Source organism: Chinchilla lanigera, unplaced genomic scaffold, assembly GCF_000276665.1.
Source record: "Chinchilla lanigera isolate Chin_1 unplaced genomic scaffold, ChiLan1.0 scaffold00009, whole genome shotgun sequence".
Classification (NCBI taxonomy): Eukaryota; Metazoa; Chordata; class Mammalia; order Rodentia; family Chinchillidae; genus Chinchilla; species Chinchilla lanigera.
This window is the reverse complement of record NW_004955410.1, coordinates 29,804,032-29,824,182: the sequence shown is the minus strand read 5'-3', so window position 1 is coordinate 29,824,182 and position 20,151 is coordinate 29,804,032. Positions and strand designations below refer to the sequence as shown.

At 38.0% G+C, this 20,151-nt stretch overlaps 1 long non-coding RNA gene across 1 annotated transcript in view; it reads right to left on the bottom strand.

Annotated features, from left to right (window-relative positions):
- Positions 1-13,608: 13,608 nt before the first annotated feature.
- The window catches only part of LOC106147766, an 11,609-nt gene continuing 5,066 nt past the window's right edge, over positions 13,609-20,151 (bottom strand). The window contains exon 2 of the long non-coding RNA XR_001232712.1: positions 13,609-13,838. This is a non-coding gene — a long non-coding RNA (uncharacterized LOC106147766). The remainder of the gene's footprint in view (positions 13,839-20,151) is intronic.

The following is a 20,151-nucleotide window of genomic DNA, read 5'->3' as shown; positions in this document are numbered from 1 at the left end:
TTCTCTCACCCACTAATTCTACTTCAAGGAATTTATCAGATATGTCTATAAAGAATTTTTTATAGACATATCTATGTCCAGAATTTACCTCATAGCCCTGTTTATAATAGCATGAAATTAGCAGTAGCTTAGATGTGTGACAGTAGAAGATTAATAAAATACCTAAGTCGTATTTGCTGACATGGAAAATGTTTACCCTTTCTTGTCAAATAAACACAAAAAGGCTGAGGAGACAGAGTATGGGTGGTATGATGCCATGTTCTTAAATTCAAGACTGTGCTTGTGCATGTGTGTGTGTGTCTGTGTGTGTGCATGCATGACAAAAAAAAAAAAAACTACCAAACCATTAGTAGTACCTAGATTAGACAGCTCTGGAGCCTCACATCTCCCCTGCCAGTATTTTTACTCCTGTTACTGCTGTGTAAACCAATTGAGCTGCTGTCACCCGGCAGCACCTCACCTCTTGCAAGAGGAGGTACTCTCAGCCCCGTGGGCCATCTGCAGAAACACCTTCATCTTCTGCTGGCCGCATAGCCTTGGAGGAACAAGGCTGTTCATGCCACATGGGGTGACCCTTGACCATGGAAGGATGGGAGCATGTGATTAAATACCAGTGGTGCAGTTGTTCACCAACAGCCTTTATATGTGTGTGCACCAGTTACCCCCGCTAGGTCAATTGAAAGCTCCCTGGCTTATGTCACTGAACATAAAGTTGGGAGTGAGGTGCACAGTAGGCTGTGCCAAGCTGAGCTAAGCAGGCTCCTGCACGCCCCTGGATTGCACTCATCTCTCCCATCTCCGGAGTGAACAATTAGAAGCACACTCTCCAGATCTCAGAGGGCATATAGGGAGCCTGAGGCCTCATTGCCAAGCTGTGAACAATTTGATAAAGAACCTTTGAAAACTGCCTTTCCCTCCTCATCTGCTTCCCTTTTTCTAGCCACCCCTTCTCATTTCCCGGAAACACTTCCCAAAAGCAAACAACCTTCCCATGAGCCTTTGTCCCAGGTCTTTGCAGGGAAACCCACAGATGACAGAGGTTACATGGGGATATGACAGTTCTGGGTAATAGAATTTTTTAAAATTTTGTGCTTTCAAATGTTCTCAATTTCTTGTGTCAGGCATGTCACTTGCATAATTTAAAGGCAAATGAGTGTTATTTAAAATTGTGACTGAGCCAGGCACAGTGACACACACCTATAACCCCAGTTATTTGTTAGTTGAGGCAGGAATATCACTTGAGCCCTTGAGTTTAGGACATGGTTGAGCAAAACAGAGAGACCCCATCTCTTGCTAAATTCAATTAAATTAAATTAAATTAAATTAAATTAAATTGTGGACTATGTATTATAGTCCTTGCAAAATGGAAAACATTGTACAGTTTAGCAAGAGATAGCTGAGACTGAAGGCACACATTTGTTGCATTCCTTGCCTGCTGGTCTGTCATCCCATTTTGCAGATATAAGACTGAAGGAGAAAGAAACAAGAATGAGACCAAGAAGAATCAACCAACCCCTGCTCTTTCTCTCTCTGTTATTTTTTGGTTTGTTTTTTTTTGGGGGGTTGGCTTAGTCCTTCTTTAATCCTTCCAAGGGTCACATACATGTATCCATTAAAGAATAATAAAAATACAAGAGCTGATTTCCAAAGTTTAGTGAACAGGAAAAGAATTTTGGCACACTGTTCACATTTAGAAATAAACTGAATTTTCAAAACTTCTCAGTTAACAGAGGCAGTGCCATTCTTGCTACATATTTTCAGCAAATGTTTCATTCTGAGAAAATCTCTGTAGGGAACAAAAATCTTATGAGCAAAAGAGAATTTTAAGCCTAGAGGTGAAAAGTCTAAAATGCCATAGGAATTAGAAATGTTCCCGGAAAATGTAATAAAACAAATGTTAGTGTTAATAATATTAAAGAAAAACACATATAATAGTATGAATGCCAACAAGCAACATGGAATCTATGCAGAGAAAAGTTACAAAATTTTACTGAAGGATATGAACATTAGAAAAATGGAGAGATTTCCAAATGAAGGGCCTTGGAGTCCTTCACCTATATCCCCGTGGATAAACCAAAAAGATCCATTAAATCCCATATGATTATAGTGGAAGGCATCAGAGAGACTTTCTGCTTACCTCTTTCTCTTTTGCTTTGTCTAGATTCTGCCTACCTGTCTGTCTCCCTCTCTGTCTCAATTATATATGTGTATATGTGTATAAATATAGTTGTAGGTAGATATAACTATATGTATACATGTATATGCACACACATATATGCAATTATGAATCAATGATAGGAAACAGTCTAAGAAAGGTGTCAGTGTCACTGGGTGACTCCATCATTGTGTGACCACTATACATGTAGAATGCATTCATACAAATTAAAACAACTACATCACTAGGTGATATAATCTTATGAGACCAGTGTTGTATACATGGTCCATCATTGACCAAAACATTATTATGTGGTGCAAGACTACATACACATATAGGTACATATAGGTACATATATCTATATATAGGTACATATATCCATAAAACATATAGGTACATATACCTATAAAACTGTAACTATGGAAAGATATACTCAAAGGTTTCAAAAGTCTATGTTACATGGAATTTCTTCTTTAACATTTTTATTTTCAGCAAAACTGTATTATATATTTTATAGTCAGAAAATACATATTTTAAATCAAATAGATTTTATTCAATTTTTAATCACAGTTTTAAAATGTTTTTTAAATTAAGTTCAAATGGAGTATGACTTCAGACTCACAGGTATTTACACCTAAATTCCACCATCAGGATTGTTGCTACTCTATGCTGACCTGGTGGAAGTCATCCAAACTCAGTCATATAATGGGAGGTGCTTCTGGAATCAGCCAATCTCAGTGGCAGCACTTGTTCTAACAGGGCAACTCAACAACCATGGTGCTGAAATGAAAGTATGACTTAGCACTATCTGGAGATGAAACAGGGGTTACTCTAAGACAGGGCTCGGAGATCTCAGAAACAGAAAGTGCAGTTCTGCCTCTGGGTAACTGGTGTGTTTTACCTTGTCCACACTGCCTCCAGGGGCTAGTATTTATTTCCCTCTTTCTTCTCTACCGTGGAAGCAGCTCAGCATCAAATTGTGTCACATCTTTTCCAACTTCTTATGACCTTAAATGTAAATTTTTGGAATAACTTTACAGTATGTGCTCACTCACACTCTCTTTGATTTGGCTTTTTTTTAAAAAAAACTTGCTGCATTATGCTATTGTATTTCACGTATTTAAATAGTCTGCCTGAAATTATTTTTGGAGGAAAAAGGATACAAAGATTAAGAAGGGTGAAAACCACACCTGGTTTCCTCAGCTCCTTCCCTGAGAAACAGTTTGGTACAGTGTAAAGAATAATTAAGTGGGAAGAGGAAGATCGTATTTCCAAACCTGCCCTTCATACAAGCTGGGCTGGAGTCAACTCACTTCTCTTCCCTGAACCTTAGCCTAGAACTGATTTGCTTTCTTCCCTAAAATTCTTAGAACTTCTTGCCTTGGTTACCTTATCTTATAGGAGTCATAAATAATACCTACCGTAACGTAAGTATATGTACTACAGTCCACTTTAATAAGGTTTTAACTTTTAATGAGAGTCTACTCTGTGCCAGGCCTTAATGTGTTCCATTAAAATCTTCACTCTCCTTACCCTAGAATCCAAATTCTCAGAATTAATTCTAGATAATTTCTTTCAAGACTGTTACCAAGATATTTCTAGGCTTTTTACTTATAATGGCAAAAAAAGGTACTTGCCACTTAAATGGCAACATAAATATTCAGTATTTGTAACCAGAATAGGTTGTTTCTTGAATGTAATTTGAAAATTAAAAATATTAAGATGATATAAAAATATGGAAATGAATCTATGTAATAGAATGTGTATTTTTATGATTTGTCAAATATAAATATTTTATTAAATAGCAAGTATAATATAATTATATATTAATCATTAACATTAATTTGACTAATATAAGTAAATTTATTAAATTATATAGAACATCGGAAATGAGTACACAAAGGCCAGACGTGGTGGCGCACGCCTGTAATCCCAGCACTCGGGAGGCGGAGGCAAGAGTATCATCGCGAGTTCGAGACCATCCTGGGCTACAAAGTGAGCTCAACGCCAGCCTGAACTGCTTAGTGAGACCCTGTCTCTAAAAGACAAAAAGAACAAAATAAAACAGAAATGAGTACACAAGAATTTAAATAGCTAAATTTGATGTACAGTATTAATTATACTGTTTGGTATGATAGGAAAAAATTAAACTATCATTGCTAATACCAAATTACTAGTTTGAATTCTTAGATTCAAATTTTTTGGTACATTTTAACTTATGCAGGTATAAGTGCCCCAAAATGTGCTCAAATCATAAGTTCCTCATCACTGGACCTAATGACTATTTGAGAAAATTCCAAAGTAATTTTTTCCTCATGAAAAATTTTGGACAACTTTATTTACAGTTTTAACAGTATCAGTCTTATTTTGGCTGTAGCAGAAATAAGTTATTTTCCAGAGTTCATTTATTTCTGCTGCTTCTTCTCTACTGTAAGTCATAATTCTATGTTTTTTGCAAAATAATAATTTCCATAGCAACCAACCAGGATGTCTCAAAGAGAGGATTAAGATCTGGAATAAACAACAGGAGCAGACAAATAATGAAAATACTCATGATTCTTCTCCATTAGAATGAAAGTAATATTGCAATAAGGATATATGTTATAGGTCTTTCAGAATTATTTCAGTCTTCAAAAAACTTTAATTTTCAAGACAACCTTAGTTTTCTCTGCACTATAGACCACTGTATGCATAAAAAGTGAGGGAAAACAGGCAAATCTCCACTTATTGTGTACAGTTCAACTGTACAGAAATACATTGCAATTGTGTATTGGAAAGAACTTATGTGTAAGTTAGAGTGTTTAGTGGGAAGACAGTGGAACTATTTTTTTAATATACTTTTTTTCCAAAATGAAAAGAATTCATGGAAATTAACTTAAACAAAGTAAGCCATTTGAAGAATGGGTTCAAATGGAGCAAGAATTAATATGTGAAACATGTTTCCTATTAAAAACCATTCTGGATAAATATAAAATGCAAAAGTATCGATGGAATGTGCTTATACTGTCTGTAGTTTAGAGTAATTATTACATAATAAAGCCACAAATAACATGGCTGGTAGGCAAACTGAAAATTGTAGCACCTCCACTTACGGCAATTTGCATGTTATGCAATTTCCCCATATGGCTCTGTGCTAGAAGTACCTTTGCTATTAGTTGTCCCAGATAGCAGACCAAGATGTAGTTGGCCAGTTCTAAAGAAAGTTAGCTCAATGGAAGAATGAGAAATGTTTTGGAATATTTTTTCACTTGGGATAACTTACATATGGTAAAATGTATATACCTGAGGTATTCAATCCTAAGAGTTTTGACAAAGGTCCATTGGATAGGTCCATACAATCAACACCCGCATCAAGACAGACAACATTTCCATTTCCCTAGAATGAAATTTCATGCCTCAGCCCTACCCTCTCATCCTCATCGAAACAATCTCTGTTCAGATCCTTTCTTCTTAGATGAATTTTACCTGTTTGAAAACATAAAAGGAGTCATACAATATGTATTCTTTTATGTCTGTGTTTTTGGCCCATTAAGTTTTAGAGATTCATCCCCATTATTACACAGATTAGTGACTCCTTCTTTCCCATTGCTGAGTATTCCGCTATAAGACTAGACCATTATTGTGTATCCCTGCTAATTGCTCGCTTATAGTCAGTGTATGAATTGTAAATCTCAAACCATCTTTCCTTTGTGATTTACACCTCCTCTCTCATCTCAATATTTTGTATTAAATGTCTAAGCATTAAAATGCAGTCAAAATGCTGTCATTTAGACTGATAATGTGCTTCACTACTTTTGTTTTTATACTAAACTAATGACTAACTTTAGATTGCTTTAATGAATCTCCAGTTCTGAGCTTTCTGTTACTGTGAAAAAAAATTCATGAGGAAAAAATACAATGTAAAGGAGGAAAGTTTTATTTTAGCTCACAGTTTCAGAGATTTCAGTCCATGATCAGGTGGTTTCACTGCTTTGGGCCTGAGATGACATAGAACATCATGGTAGTGGGAGCTTGTGGCAGAGGAGGCACTAATTCATTCATGAGAACACAATCCCTTCAAGACCCTTAAGGGACATTCTAGATCAAACTACAGTAAGGTTTTTAAAACTAAAGACAATATTTTGAGATGAAGAGATTTGTGTTTCAAAGGCCTGTATAATCAGAACCAAACCAAAGTTCCTAAAAACTAGAAGCATGAAGTTTATACAATTATCTGCAGATTTGGAAAAAATGCTTCCCAAAAGAATGATATATTGAAGGGAGAGAAGGAAAGCTTTTTAGACCTGGGTAAGAGAGCTGAAGAAGGAACCACACTGGTCCCTGAGCAAGTCTCGTTAGGCAGAACCCTCTGATAAGCTGTCGCGTCTGAGAGCAATTGAAGGCTGTCTTACTCCTTGTATTGCTCACAGAAGTGGCAAATCTTGTGGCAGCCTCCACTCTATCTGGTAGAACAGCAGTAGCAGAGTGATGACAGAACAGCCTGTCCAGGCAGAACCTTAGGTGGGAATACTGGAAAGCCTTTGATCTACCCCCAGTGTCATGGGAGAAATTAGCCCAGTGCCATAGTATTCCCTGTTCCCCCAGGACACTGTCAAGGAAGTGACCCAGGAGGTGCTGGATCAAAAAGACTCAGAGAAGAAATTAAGATATCAAATCATACACTTCACTAAATCAATTTAAGACACACATCAAGAATCAGGGAGAAAGAGATGGAGTAAGATAATGTACTTAGGAAAGGGTACAAGCAAGCCAGAAGGCACACATCACCTGACATGTGGAAAATGAAGTCAGTGCACATTAGTGCCCCATTAGCCCTCCCTGCTGATGATCTGGCTATAAGAGCTACAGGTGAGTAAAGAGGCCCAGGGACAGATGTGTGTGGGATCAAGACAGACCCTTTTTCTATAGGAGAAACTCTAGGATTGTGTCTTATACACCTGGCTAGAGCTATGGCTCTGCAAGTAGACTCAGGAGCAGCTGTGGATTTTATGCAATAGAGGAGACTTGGGACCAGAATGGGTGTTACCAATGGGTGGCTAATTTCAGACATGAATGTGGAGTACCTCACGTGCCTCATGTGTGTTTTGAGTGTGTGTGTGTAATGAGGACCAAGTGCCTTTGATGCCCAGGTATGTTCAGTGCTTTATGAAAATGTGGTCTCTCTTCTGTCTCTATCTGTGTCCAACATTCATAGGCCCTTCTTACTTTATCAATACTTAACATGTCTTACAAGCTACTAACTTTCTTATCTCTATTTGACACATCTTATGCGTATTACCATCCCATTTCTACTTTTTATAGCAGAATTGAATATTCTCAGATGTTAGAGCAAATATACATTCACCCAGCACACCCTCCCCTAGAACACATACACAGCACAAGGTCACAAAGCATGGGATGGGCAGGAAACAAGAACATTCCATTCACTTGAGAGAACAGTGACCAGAGATCAAATAGGACCTGGGACATCTTGGCAAATAACAGTTGGAAGCTTAAAATCCAGAGCCCCTTAAGAAGGCTTGTAAAACTTAGAGGCAACCTCAGGATAAGAGAGGAGGGGGATCCTTTGAACTGGCTGAGAAATCCTTGCTTGGATTAACATCACCTGCACATCGCATTTCCCAAAGCTGGGAAGAATGGGGTTCTGAGTGTATGCTGTCCGAAATGGTGGATGGTTTATCTGACACCACAGATATGAATAGAGCATTTGTACCATTTCAGAAAGTTCTGTAGGACAGCACACTGTGCTGGATATAAACTGAGTTACAGAAAAATAAATGTCTCATCCATGGAATACCCAGGTTTATGGATTGACGTTACTCCTTGCTATAAATAATTACCATTATTGGAGAATCATCAACTTTACTTTTACTTTTTTTTTTTTAACAGAATTGGGGATTTAACTCAGGGCTTTCACACTGAGATACACCCCTAACATCTCTTTTTTTTATTTTTTGAGATATATTGCAAAGTTGTCCAAGATGCACTTGAATGCACACTGCCACCTTAGCCCCCACCACCGATCCAGAGTACTAAAGTTAAATGACTCTTGCTTGTTCATTTACTGGGGATGTTTTTGTTTTCTTTAGCTGGATGCAGTGACACATGCATGTGATTAAAGCACTCCGGGAGGCTGAGGCAGGAAGAATGAGTTTGAGCCCAATTTGAGCAACTTAATAACTTAGAGATAGCCTGTCTCAAAATAAAAGTGGGGTAAGGATGTAATGAAGTGGAAAGGCCCTAGGTTAAATCCCCAGTACTGCAAAAAAAAAAAAAATTTTTTTTTTTTGTTTTAGGCAAATTTTCTGCCACTTAGCTACATTTCCCAGCCCCCAGTCCAGAAATATTCTTATTCAGTCAGTGGCTTTCATTTAATTTTCTCTGTGTTCAGTGGCCTACATTTTCCAGATAGCTCACTTCTAGAAATGGATTCATCAGAATATAGTGAGACTAACTGACTGCATAAAGAGAAATGATACTATTTATTAGATAAGTTTATATCTCAGGGAAAATGTAAGGACCTTGGAAATTTTTGCTGAGTGAGAAAAGAATCACTGGTGGCTTTAAACAGAGGAGGGACATGATCTGATATATCCTTTAAGAGGCTTCTGGTTGCTAAGAGAAGAATTAATTGTAATGGTACAAGGTTGACATGGGGGAGACCTGCACTAATCCAGGCAGAAATGATGGCAGCTGCTTGGCCCAAAGTTATGATAATAGAGCACTTGGGAAGTATTCATCTTCTGACCAGATGAGAGAGCTGGAGTACTGCTGATGGATTGCAGCTAGGGTATAAGAGGGAGAGAAGAACAAAGGAAGAGTCCATATGCTTTGGTCTGGGCAACTGGAAGAAGGGCATTTCCAGTTATTGAATGGGGAAGTCCTGCAAAAGAGTCAGGGTTGGCAGGAGTGTTTCAGAACTTGCCACATTTGGGGGCGTGCTTCCTCCCCCAAGTAATGGCTCCAAATGTGCAACTGCAGTACAGGTTGAGAAGGAAGGACTGGACATATGTAAAATTGTGTAAGACCAGCATATAGATGGCACTGGCCAAGAGACTTGGATGAGATGGTTTAGGGAACGGTGGGTGATTGAAGCCAGAAAGGAAAGGTGCTCCTCAGACTGATCTCTGAGACGTGCTCATATTAAGAAGCCTGAAATACTGAAGAGAAGCAATCAAGAAAGCTTATTAATCTAGATTGTGAAATTCAAGTGAAGATAGTGAATAAATAAATAATAAACTGAGTTTGATAGGTGACATAAGGTGGCACCACAATTTGACCTTTGAGTCTGGAAACACAAAGGTCATCAGGGCCTAGAAGGATGGATTTTGGAGAATGATGGACTGAGAGCCTAACTGGAATGTGTCTGCTAGTCTCTGTGAAGAATAAGAATGCAAAGAATTTATCATGTTGTTATTGACTTGAGTGGACGAAGTGAAGCAAATCTATTGAGATAAATGTATTCTTGGAAGATAGGCCAGGAACAACTGAAAAATAGACAAGAAATACAGCTAGTGAGTCTTGAATTTCAAGGTACAAACTCACACTGAAAAAGGTATCAGCTATAACACTGTGAGAACACCATTGTTCATGCTAATGTTAAGTGAATTTCCTCCTTAACTTTAATTCTGTGGCATTAAAATTCTTGGATTTTTAGATTTATTCATAAATTATAGTTGATGTCTTAAGAGAGTTCAGATTAATTAGACTAATAGAAAATATAATCAGCCTCACTAGTATTTTGTTGGGTTTTCTTTTAATAAACATTTTATAGAAGAATGTATAATTGAAAGCCCATTTGTACCACTTCACCAGAGGTAATCTCTTCTAATCAATTCTGGGTTTAATTCTTCCTTATGTATACCTTATAAATTTCTTCAAAAATGTATCAGTGTAAGATATTATCATTGAAAATATTCAAGGCCATTTAAGAGATTGCCAAAAAAGGACCAGAGTTTAATTCATGTTTCTTACTCTTTTTCTCCCCTTCTCCAAAATGTTAGTGATTATTACTTTAGTTCTTTCATAGGTTACCTCTGAAATATACTTTAAGTTCTTTTTCATTAACTTAGGCCATTTCTTCTTGTCTTGACTTTAACAGATAAACATATTTGAACTTTGTATCATTTGGATGTTAAGTGTCTACCAAAGACACACATGCTGAAATTTTTTTTTTAACTTTTTGGAAACTAGGTTTTTTTCTACCTATTAAACTAGAGGACCTTTAGAAGATGGAGACTAATGGAAGGAAGTTAGGTGATTGAGGCTTCCTCTATTGGGATCCCAACTTCATCCTGTCTGTCTCTTTGCTTCCCAACTGCCATGAATCAAACCTTTTTCTGCCATGCACTCCTGCCATGATGCATTCTGCTGCCACACGCCCAACGCAACATGGCCAATTGACCATGGACCAAAATCTCTGAAACCATGAGCCAGAATCAATCCTTCCTCCTTTTAAATTGATTTATCTCAGGTGTTTGTCACAGTGACAGAAAGCTGACCAATCCAGTGATACCTGATAATTCCCCATTTATTTCTTCACTTATTCTTAATTTTTGTTACCATACTTCCAGCTACTAATGCTTATTCCCCATCATTTCTGACCTGGATCATCTCAATAACATCCTAAGTGTTTTCCCCCAGTCCTTCCACATTCTTATCCAGTGGATCTCAAATTTGAACATGCATTGGAATCATCTTCAGTGCTTCTATTGGGCAGATGTGGAGTAACAGCTGTGACTCTGCATCTCTAGCAAGGTCTTAGATGAAGTGATGCTCCTGGTCCAGTATCACACTTAGAACCACTGCTCTCAGCATTGTTCACACTGACACTAAGCTTGTAAGCACTGGTGTACAGGGCCCTTCATAGTCTTTTCTTAAGTAAGTTTATTGTGATATAACATGCATACCATACAAACAGATCACCTTTAAGTGTTCTACCCAATCATTTTTATAGTATTCACAGAATTATGTATACAGTACCAAAATCAAATTTGGAATTGTGAAAGAACACCTGTATCCCTTAGACATCATCCTCCATCCATTAAAAAATTATGATGATGTTGTATTAACCAGATTTATATTACTACAGTGAAATACTTGAGGCAACAAACTTTATAAAGAAAAAGGCTTTATTTAGTGCAGAGATTTGGAGATTCGAGCCACAAATTGGTATCCCCACCAATTTGGCCTCTCAAGAGAGTTACAGATAGAAATGGCAGGAGTGTGTGTCAGAGCAGGAGGTCACATCTCAGATTAGAGCAGACAAAGAAAGAAGAGACCTGGGTCCCACAATTCCATTTGAGGGCAATCTTCCACCCAGTGTCCTAAGGACGTCCCTTAAGTCCCCAAAACTCCCAATACTGAAGACCAAATCTTTACCTATGAATCCCTTTTGAGGGATGCTCAAAATATATTCAGACCAAAGCTGATGTCTAGTTCACATTATGTCTTATTAGTCTCTGTATCCCTAGCACTTAATTCAATACCTGGCACACAGTAAGCATTAACCAGTGTTTGCTGGATGAATGCAAAAATGAAACCAATTCATTAATAAGCTATAGCTAAGAGTCTACCATAAAATAAAGAAATATAAAGTAGATTAGAACAAAAACTGTTAATTAGCTCCTAACATCTAGACTTTTTAGGAACCTCAGTTTACATTTGGGCACATTTCCCTCCAGATTAAAAAAAAAAAAAAACTTATTTCTCACTGTCCCTGGAAGCTATGCTGGCTATGTAATTAAGTTCTGACCACGAGATGGAAGTAGAATTATCAGGCCAAACACCTGAGAAACCTTCCCCAAGTGGAGGGGTCACACCCTTTTTGTTCCTTTTTCCTGCTATCTGGTACAAGGATGTGATATTTGGAACTGTCACAAACATATTGGACAATGAAAGAAAAGAAACAGAAAGATGAGCCTCTACCTAAAGAACAACAGGAATTTTATACCACCCTTTACAGGAAAGATGAATATGCTGCTAATACTTCAGCCTCTATGTTTGTAATTTTAATTACTTGGAAATTAAGCTAATCCTCACTGACTTACAAAAGTCTGTCCTTATGTTTGGATTATCACCTGTTTGTGTTCCTTTTGGCATCCTTTGAATTTGGGGTCAACACCAAAGTTTCATAGTGTCTTATAGTAGCACTGATTCACTGAAGGAGAATGCGGTCTGGAGTCAGACAGTCTTAGAGTCAATCCTGGCTCTGGCTCTCTGCAAACTTTGCTGCGCCTGACTTCTTCCATCAGGGGTCATGAGAAACCCTACTTGCAGGCCTGTTAGGAAGCTGAATAGAGATGAGGCTGTGACGCGTACAGAGAAGCTACTGACACATGGCATGTAAGTGCTTCTTCCTGCTCATTTGGGTCTCTCATGGGAGCCCAGGTCAGAAATGAATTAGCTTGTGATGTCCTTGATTATCTCATGGAATCCATGGAAAACACAAGACATCCTGACTTAGAAGTATCTGAGCCACAGTACAAATTCCAGGAGGACAGGGACTGTTTTGTTTAAATGCTGTGTCCCTATTGTCTAGAAACAGTGGGTGCTTATACATGAGTGAAAAAAGCATCATAAGTCCCTGGCCCCAATGCTCAGAATCAACATTATTGTGCATGTCACCCAGTCTGAGCACAGACCCATGTCACTGGCGGTGACCAATCAGACCTATGTGAGCATCTCCTGAGGTAGTGCCAGGCCAGCCTCTAAAACCTCTACAGTTGTTTCAGGAGTCCTTGAATTCTGCAACCTAAAAGAAGTGACACTGGGCATGGTGGCACACACCTAAAATCCCAGCACTCAGGAGGCTGAGGCAGGGGGATCGTTGTGAGTTCAAGACTAGCCTGGGTTACAAAGTGAGCTCAAGCTAGCCTGAACTGTACAGCAAGACCCTGTCTCAAAAAGACAAAAAAAAAGGTAACATCATGCTCCATGGTCATGAATAAGTAGCAGACAATGGAATACAAGGGAAAGTCTTGGCCTGGAAAAATAGAAGCAACTGCAATCAACCTTTGTTTATAATAATAAAATCATTATTTTCTTTTCTGTTCTTGGGAAGAGTATGATTAGGTGGTAAACTCTGGCTGGACCCTGATTTACCTGCTCCGTTCAGAACTGTCTTTTCCCTGTTCCAGAGCTCATAGGAGCTAATTATTGAAAATAGCTGAGACACCTTATAAAGTTGAATGTCCTTCTAGTGATTCCAGCAGATGCCTCAGGAGAGAAGCAACATTTCCTCTCCTGACTATTTTTCTATTTTAGAATGTTTAACTGAAGCACCAAGCAGTCCCCCTGGAAATTCCCTCCTGAAGTCTGTAAAATAAGCAGGAAACAAGCATCACCATCTCAGACTTCAGATACTCATTTTGAGAAACAGGTGCAAGCCTTGTGTCCCACACAGCAAAGGCAGGTGTCCATGTTGATCCACCAACAATTTTCAGAAAGCAGACTTTGCAGAGCAGATAAATTTAGTATGAGTAAAAAGATCTGGATTACAAGCCATGAGACAATGTAAGAGAAAGGAAAGTATATGGCACCCCTCCCCTGGCAGGGCAGTTTTCATTAGGGCTGAGACCCCACTTGCCCTGAGAAGGAATGAGGTGTCCTGTGTAATGAAGCAGCTTTCCTTCCACCTTTGCTCTGTCTTCTTGGTCTTCGGTTGGTCTTCAGAACTCTTTAGCTAAATGGATGAAAGACGGATACATGTTACAACATGGATAAACATCACGCTGAATGAAAAAAGCCAGCCACATATTATATGAGGCCATTTATGTGAAATTCCTAGAACAGACAAACCTAGAGGGACAGAAAATGGATTAGAGGTTACTGAGGGCTGGATTAGGGGGATAGGGGATGAGGAGTGACAGCCCAAGGGGCTAGGGCTTCTTTCCTGAGGTGATGTAAATGCTCTAACGTTGACTGTGGTAATGTTTGCACAACTCCAAAGATGCTAAACCACTGAACTCATACACTTCAGTTTATGATATGTGATCTATATCTCAATTAAGCTCTTACAAAAACTATATGGCTTGATTTAAATCACATTATGATTTATGTTAAAATTTACATAATTTTTATTGTGATTCTATTCTAGAAGGAGACACTCTGTAGATAGGCTGGGCAGGTGAATATATTTAACTGACATAATTCAGAGTTTCCCAATGGGTATTCTAGAGAATAGTGTGTTTTTAGGGTTAATAGACATGATCACAATTCTTGTATTAAGACCATCCCACAGTCAAGGAAATTTGGAAATGTCAGCTAACAAATGTAACTCTTTGCTGTCGGAGGGGTTGGAGCTTTACCAGGCAGATCTGCACCATGAATCTGCAAGAGGAGAGGAGAGTATGTGTGGTTTACCAACTGGTTTAATCTGGAAGCCTTTCATCACAGAGCATCATGCAGAATCAGCCTTCTGTGACATATGAGCAGATAAAGACTGCTGTCCATCTCCAGGCTCAGCAGGAACTTTGGGAACAAAGGTCATCATACAAAATTAATCTCACAACTAATATTTTCATATACAGGTCTGCATCTGTTTTTAAAAGTTCAACGACAACCATTGTTTCTGCTTTCGAAATGCTTTTCATTTTGTATTTAATAGTTAAAAACTTGGTATGATTTAGATTAGAAATTCTCCTCCTTTCTAAGTCACAAGAACTTCTGCGGTATGACTCTGCCTGCTTCTATGAAGTGGAATTTGTATGAATTTTCTCCTGAAATAGAAAGTCACTTGAAGAACACATAAAAATCCCCAGTAATCCCTTCATCCTTGGCCCTTGCATCAAAGCATTCTCATAGAATTTCACTTTCTGCATTTCGCAACAAAGATGTATGGTGGGCCAAACTGGAAAGGGTTCATATTGCTCAGATTTCATTAATTTTATAAAATATGCTTTCAAGTATTATAATAATCATTAAAATTAAATGGCACATTTGAAATTAGTGAGCAAGTGCTTGGGGACAGTCCTCTTCCCTGCTTCCCTGTTCTCCACTTGGCACAGGACGGAGAGCTCAGCAAGTCAGCCTGGTGTCTCTTTCCTGTCACTGCCTCAACACAGCTCGAGTTCCATTGCCCAGACTCACTTAGAAACAGAAATGCAGGATGGAAAGGAAGAGCTGGGCATGATGGTAAGTGCCATAGTCCCAGCCCCTTGGGAGCCTGTGGCAGGAGAAACACTTGAACCCAGGATTTCAAGAACAGCCTGGGCAATAGAAGATGGACGGGGAGGGGGAGGGGCATGAAACCAATAACTATGAAGCATAATAAATGGATAGATAGAATCTGAAGAAATTCTAGGCTGAGGATTGCACCAAGCAGAGAATCATTTTAGATACTCCCCTTAGTATGACTCCCGTCAGTAGCTCCAGTTGGTAGCTAATGACAAGAATCATTGCATAGAGCTTTCCAGTTTCCAAAGCACTGTCACATGCAGTATCTCACCCCTTCTAACAGCGATGAGAGGGACCTCCTCTCTCTCCATTCTACAGATGCCAGAACTGCGGAAATTAAGAACCAAGTCACAGATTCTCAGAGGATTGTGGAATAGCAATTTGACTCCAAGACTTCTTAATTCAAAACCTATCCTTATTCTACCTCTACTCAATTCTTAGGTAGGCTAAGAAGAAATCCTCAAAGGACAAAAAGGTTTTTTTGGCCATATGCTCAACATTATTATTATTTCTCATCATAGCTAAAGGCATACAGGTACAATATGATTAAGCAAATATATTAGTCACTTCTGATTCTCCTAGTAAAAGAACCTCACATGTTAAAATAATCACATGTGCATCAAATGTTTTACTTGGTTTTTTCGTCAGTCTTACAAATATTTATTTTGCAGTTAGTTAGGTCAGGGTCCTTTAGAAAGAGGTCCATAGCAGTTATTCACAAAGAATAGCAAAAGATAAGGATTTCCTAATCCCAAACCTGTACTTCTAAGCTTTACACTGGAACAGGAAGCAACATGAAAGACAATTTTAAGTCCTCTACTATGTATTAATTTAGTACTGTAGTCAACACCCATTATGAGCACCTACTATGTCTTAGGCAACAATGTCAAGGGCTAGGTATTCATAAATGAAGACCTGTACTTATCTTTGTAGAGCCTTCAGTTAAATACAGCAAAGCTTATAGGCAAACGTAGCACTGTATGGTAAATAATAAGGAAAACAAAGAACAGAAGGGCATAGGAGCACATCCTAGACTTAAACATTGGAAGGATTTCCTTGGGGAGGTGACCACAGATTAGAAGACAGTGGCTGGGCAGTGACATCAGAACCAGAGGCAGGGATTGTAATCCTAGCTTTGCAATGAGGTCACCTGGAGAGCTTTTAAAACTGCTGCTTCTAGCTGCCATCCAAGCCAATCCATCTGAATCTCCATGGCTAAGGCCCATCCAGTCAGTTATTTTTATGACTTACCGCTTGAGTCTAACATATGTGCAAACAGATGAGTCTGAAGAGTCTGCATGTTTTTAGCTCTTCTTAGCATCTGGGAGAAAAATGTTTTTGTTGTATTTTGTTCTCCTAGCAGGAGAATTATTCTTCTTTGGCCCATTGAGATCATGAGCAATCGTATGACTTTCTTTTACTGATGCATAGTAATGTGTGTCCCTTCCAAGAAGAAATACTAAGAGCTGCTCATCTCATGTCCTCATCCTCCACTTCAGTGATCCCTGGAGACTTATCCTGAGATGGTACCACTCTAAAATAGAGTGAACAATGAGGTCAAAGCAGCCTGAAGTGCTGAGCCATCACACAAAGAGCACTTACATTTCAGAGCCACTCAGAATAATTGTTATTTTAAATCTCTAAGATTTTATGATCTTTATTAAGAATCATTAGTGATGCACAAACCAGAAAAACAGCCAGAAAGTAAATGAGTGGATGGTGGCCCAGTGGCTAGAGAATTTGTTGACTACGGGTGGAGTGAGTAAATAAATAAATCCATGGAAGATTGCGAGACTAGGTCTCTTACTCTCCAATAGGAGAATATTAAATACAAAAAGGAGGGATGACTGTGTTTGAACCAAACTGGAGGTACTGTTATTAACCCACATATAATAGATAGACAGAGAATGAAAATTGATGTTTCTATGTTCTGTCAGAGTTTCATTCACTGAGAGATCCTGGAAGCAGCAGTGGACCAATAGCAGTAAGAAGGTTGAGCATTCAGACCTCTAAAGCCTGTTGTCCACTAACTGAAGAAGTCTTAGAAGAAAAGACTGACTTCAGGGCTGTGGCAAAAAAAGCACAATTTGCTTTTATTTTTAAATCAGAATGAATTTAATGTCAGGAGGTAATGAAGTATTCAAAAATTGAAGGGGGCATGTCAGGATACAGAAACCAGTCTCGGGGCTGAGGATTTAGCTCAGCGGCAAAGCGTCTGCCTGGCAAGCTCAAGGTCATGAGTTTGGTTCCTGGTACCGGAGAAAAACCAAAAAAAAAAAAAAAAAAAAAAAGAAACCAGTCTCAATCTAGACAAATCTGGGACTATTTGAGCATTAAAATAAATAGTGATAAGAACTGATTAAAATTACTGAAGAAAATACTATTGAGTTGATGCATATTTAAGAAAACAAAGAAGGAAAAGCAAAAGGTCTTCTTTATAGTAGCATGACAGCTATTAAATGTAGAAGAAACAATGGAAATCAAAAATCACCATTTGACAATAATTACAGTAAAGAAAGAATGAATAATTCAGGAAAGAAAGAATGAATGCTAAAACTTGTTGACAAAAGTCAAAAAATAAACAGAATACTTACACAGTCACAAAGTATTGTGCATAAAAGATATATTCATTATAAAGGGAAAAGAATAGCTCCAATGACATAACCCAGCCAAATCCAACTTTTTGAGGTATACTATCAAATGTTGTATCATCAAATTAAAATGCTGTGGCCTTTGATATATGCTATAATTTAGTATTTTTTTTATATCCACGTAGAACCTGATTCTATAAGGAAGTAACAGACTACACATAATGAAGGAATATTCTACCAAATAACTTTCCTATTATTTAATAAACACTACAGTCATGAAAGTCAGAGGACTATGAAATTGTTCTGAATTAAAAGAAACTGAGGAGATGTGGTAACCAACAGCAACATATATTGCTGTGTGGGAACATTTCATTAAGAAGGACATTATTGGGGGCTGGGGATTTAGCTCAGCGGCAAAAGCGCTTGCCTGGCAAGCGCAAGGTCGTGAGTTCGGTTCCCGGTACTGGAGAAAAAAAACAAACAAAAAAAAAGAAGGACATTATTGGGACCATCAGCAGAACTTGAACGGGGCTTTTGAATGATCCATAGGTGTGTGTACCCAACAAACAATTTATCAGAGAATTCTTTTCACTTAGTTGTTCAGTCATTTAAAGGGGTATCCACAGTATATATCTATAGAGTATGCCCCAGAAGGCCATTAAGTTCAAAATATAAAAGGAAAAAAAAAAACCCAAGATTTGAGCTTTTGCCTCATGCTTATCACAGGTAAATTCCTTTAGCCAGAAGACTATAAAAGGTTTTTTTTCAATCATCCTCAAAAGGGGCTACATATTACTTTTCTTATCCTAAGCAGTTTGTAAACAATAGAAAGTAATCTAACCAATGTTATTTAACTGCTCTCTAATGGTGGACATTTAAGTTGTTCTAAATGTTTTACAGTATTACATGTTTACCCTCTTATATGGAGTTGGTACATGTCTGTAACACATTTTAGTTTATGTTTTCATACTCTATCCCTTCCCCCTCTCCTCCTCCCTCCATTTTTTGGTTCCCTTTCCATTTGAGAAAGATCTATTTCCCTACCTCCTATTATCTTTTATTTTGCTCTTTATAATTTGGTTTCTTATGTAAAACAAACCATGTGATATTTAAGTTTGTGCATTTGACTTATTTCACTCAACATTTTCATCTCAAAGTGCACCCATTTTCCTACAAATGACTCAAGTTAATTATTCTTTATGGCAGAGTAGTATTCCATTCTGTGTAAATATCACATTGTCTTTATCCATTCATTTGTTGATGTACATACAGGCTGCTTCCAATATTTATCTTTATGAACTGTGCTCCTATACACATGGGTATACACTTATCATTGTAATAAGATGTCGTTAACAGTTTTGGGACAATACCTGGAAGGGGAATAGCTGGGTCAAGTGGAATTTCTGGTTTTAGTTTCTTGGGGACTTTCCATACTGGTCTCCATACTGGTTGGTTTACATTCCCACCAACAACGTAGCCTCTCTTCTGCCCTACAGCCTCACCAGCATTTGTTACTGTTTGATTTTCCTATGATAGCCATTCTTTCTGGGGTAAGATGGATTCTTAGCGTTGTTTCAATTTGTGTTTCTCAAGTGGCCAGTGATGTTGAGCATTTTTTCATGTATTTATTGGCCATGTATAATTCTTCTGTGAAGTGTCTATTCATTTCACTTGCCCACTTTTTTACTGGGTCTTTTATTTTGGGGGGTCTAAATTTTTCTGAGTTCTTTAAATATTTTAGGATATTAGTCCTCTGTCTGGAGAGGAGGTGGCAAATTTTTTTCCCATTTTTTATGCTTCCCTTTTACTCAGTCTTTTGTTTTGTTTTGTTTTGTTTTTTGAGTTTGTTTGTTTATTTTGCTCTGCAGAAGCTTTTAAATTTAATATAATCTCATTTGTTGATTCCCCATACTATTTCTTGTGCAACTGGGGTTCTATTCAGAAAGTCCTTGCCTACACCTATGACTTTAAGAGTTTTTAACTATTTTATCTTCCAGCAAGTAAGGTGCTAGTGTTTTAGCATGTAGTTCTTTAATCCATTTTTATTTTAATTTAGTACATGGTGAGAGACATGGGTCTAGAGTCAATCTTCTGTATGTGGATAACCAATTTTCCCAATACCATTTATTAAAGAGACTTCCTCTACTCCATTGTATGTTTTTGACATTTTTGTCAAAGATGAAATAGTTGGATGTACTTACGCTGTTTCTGATGCCTCTGTTCTGTTCT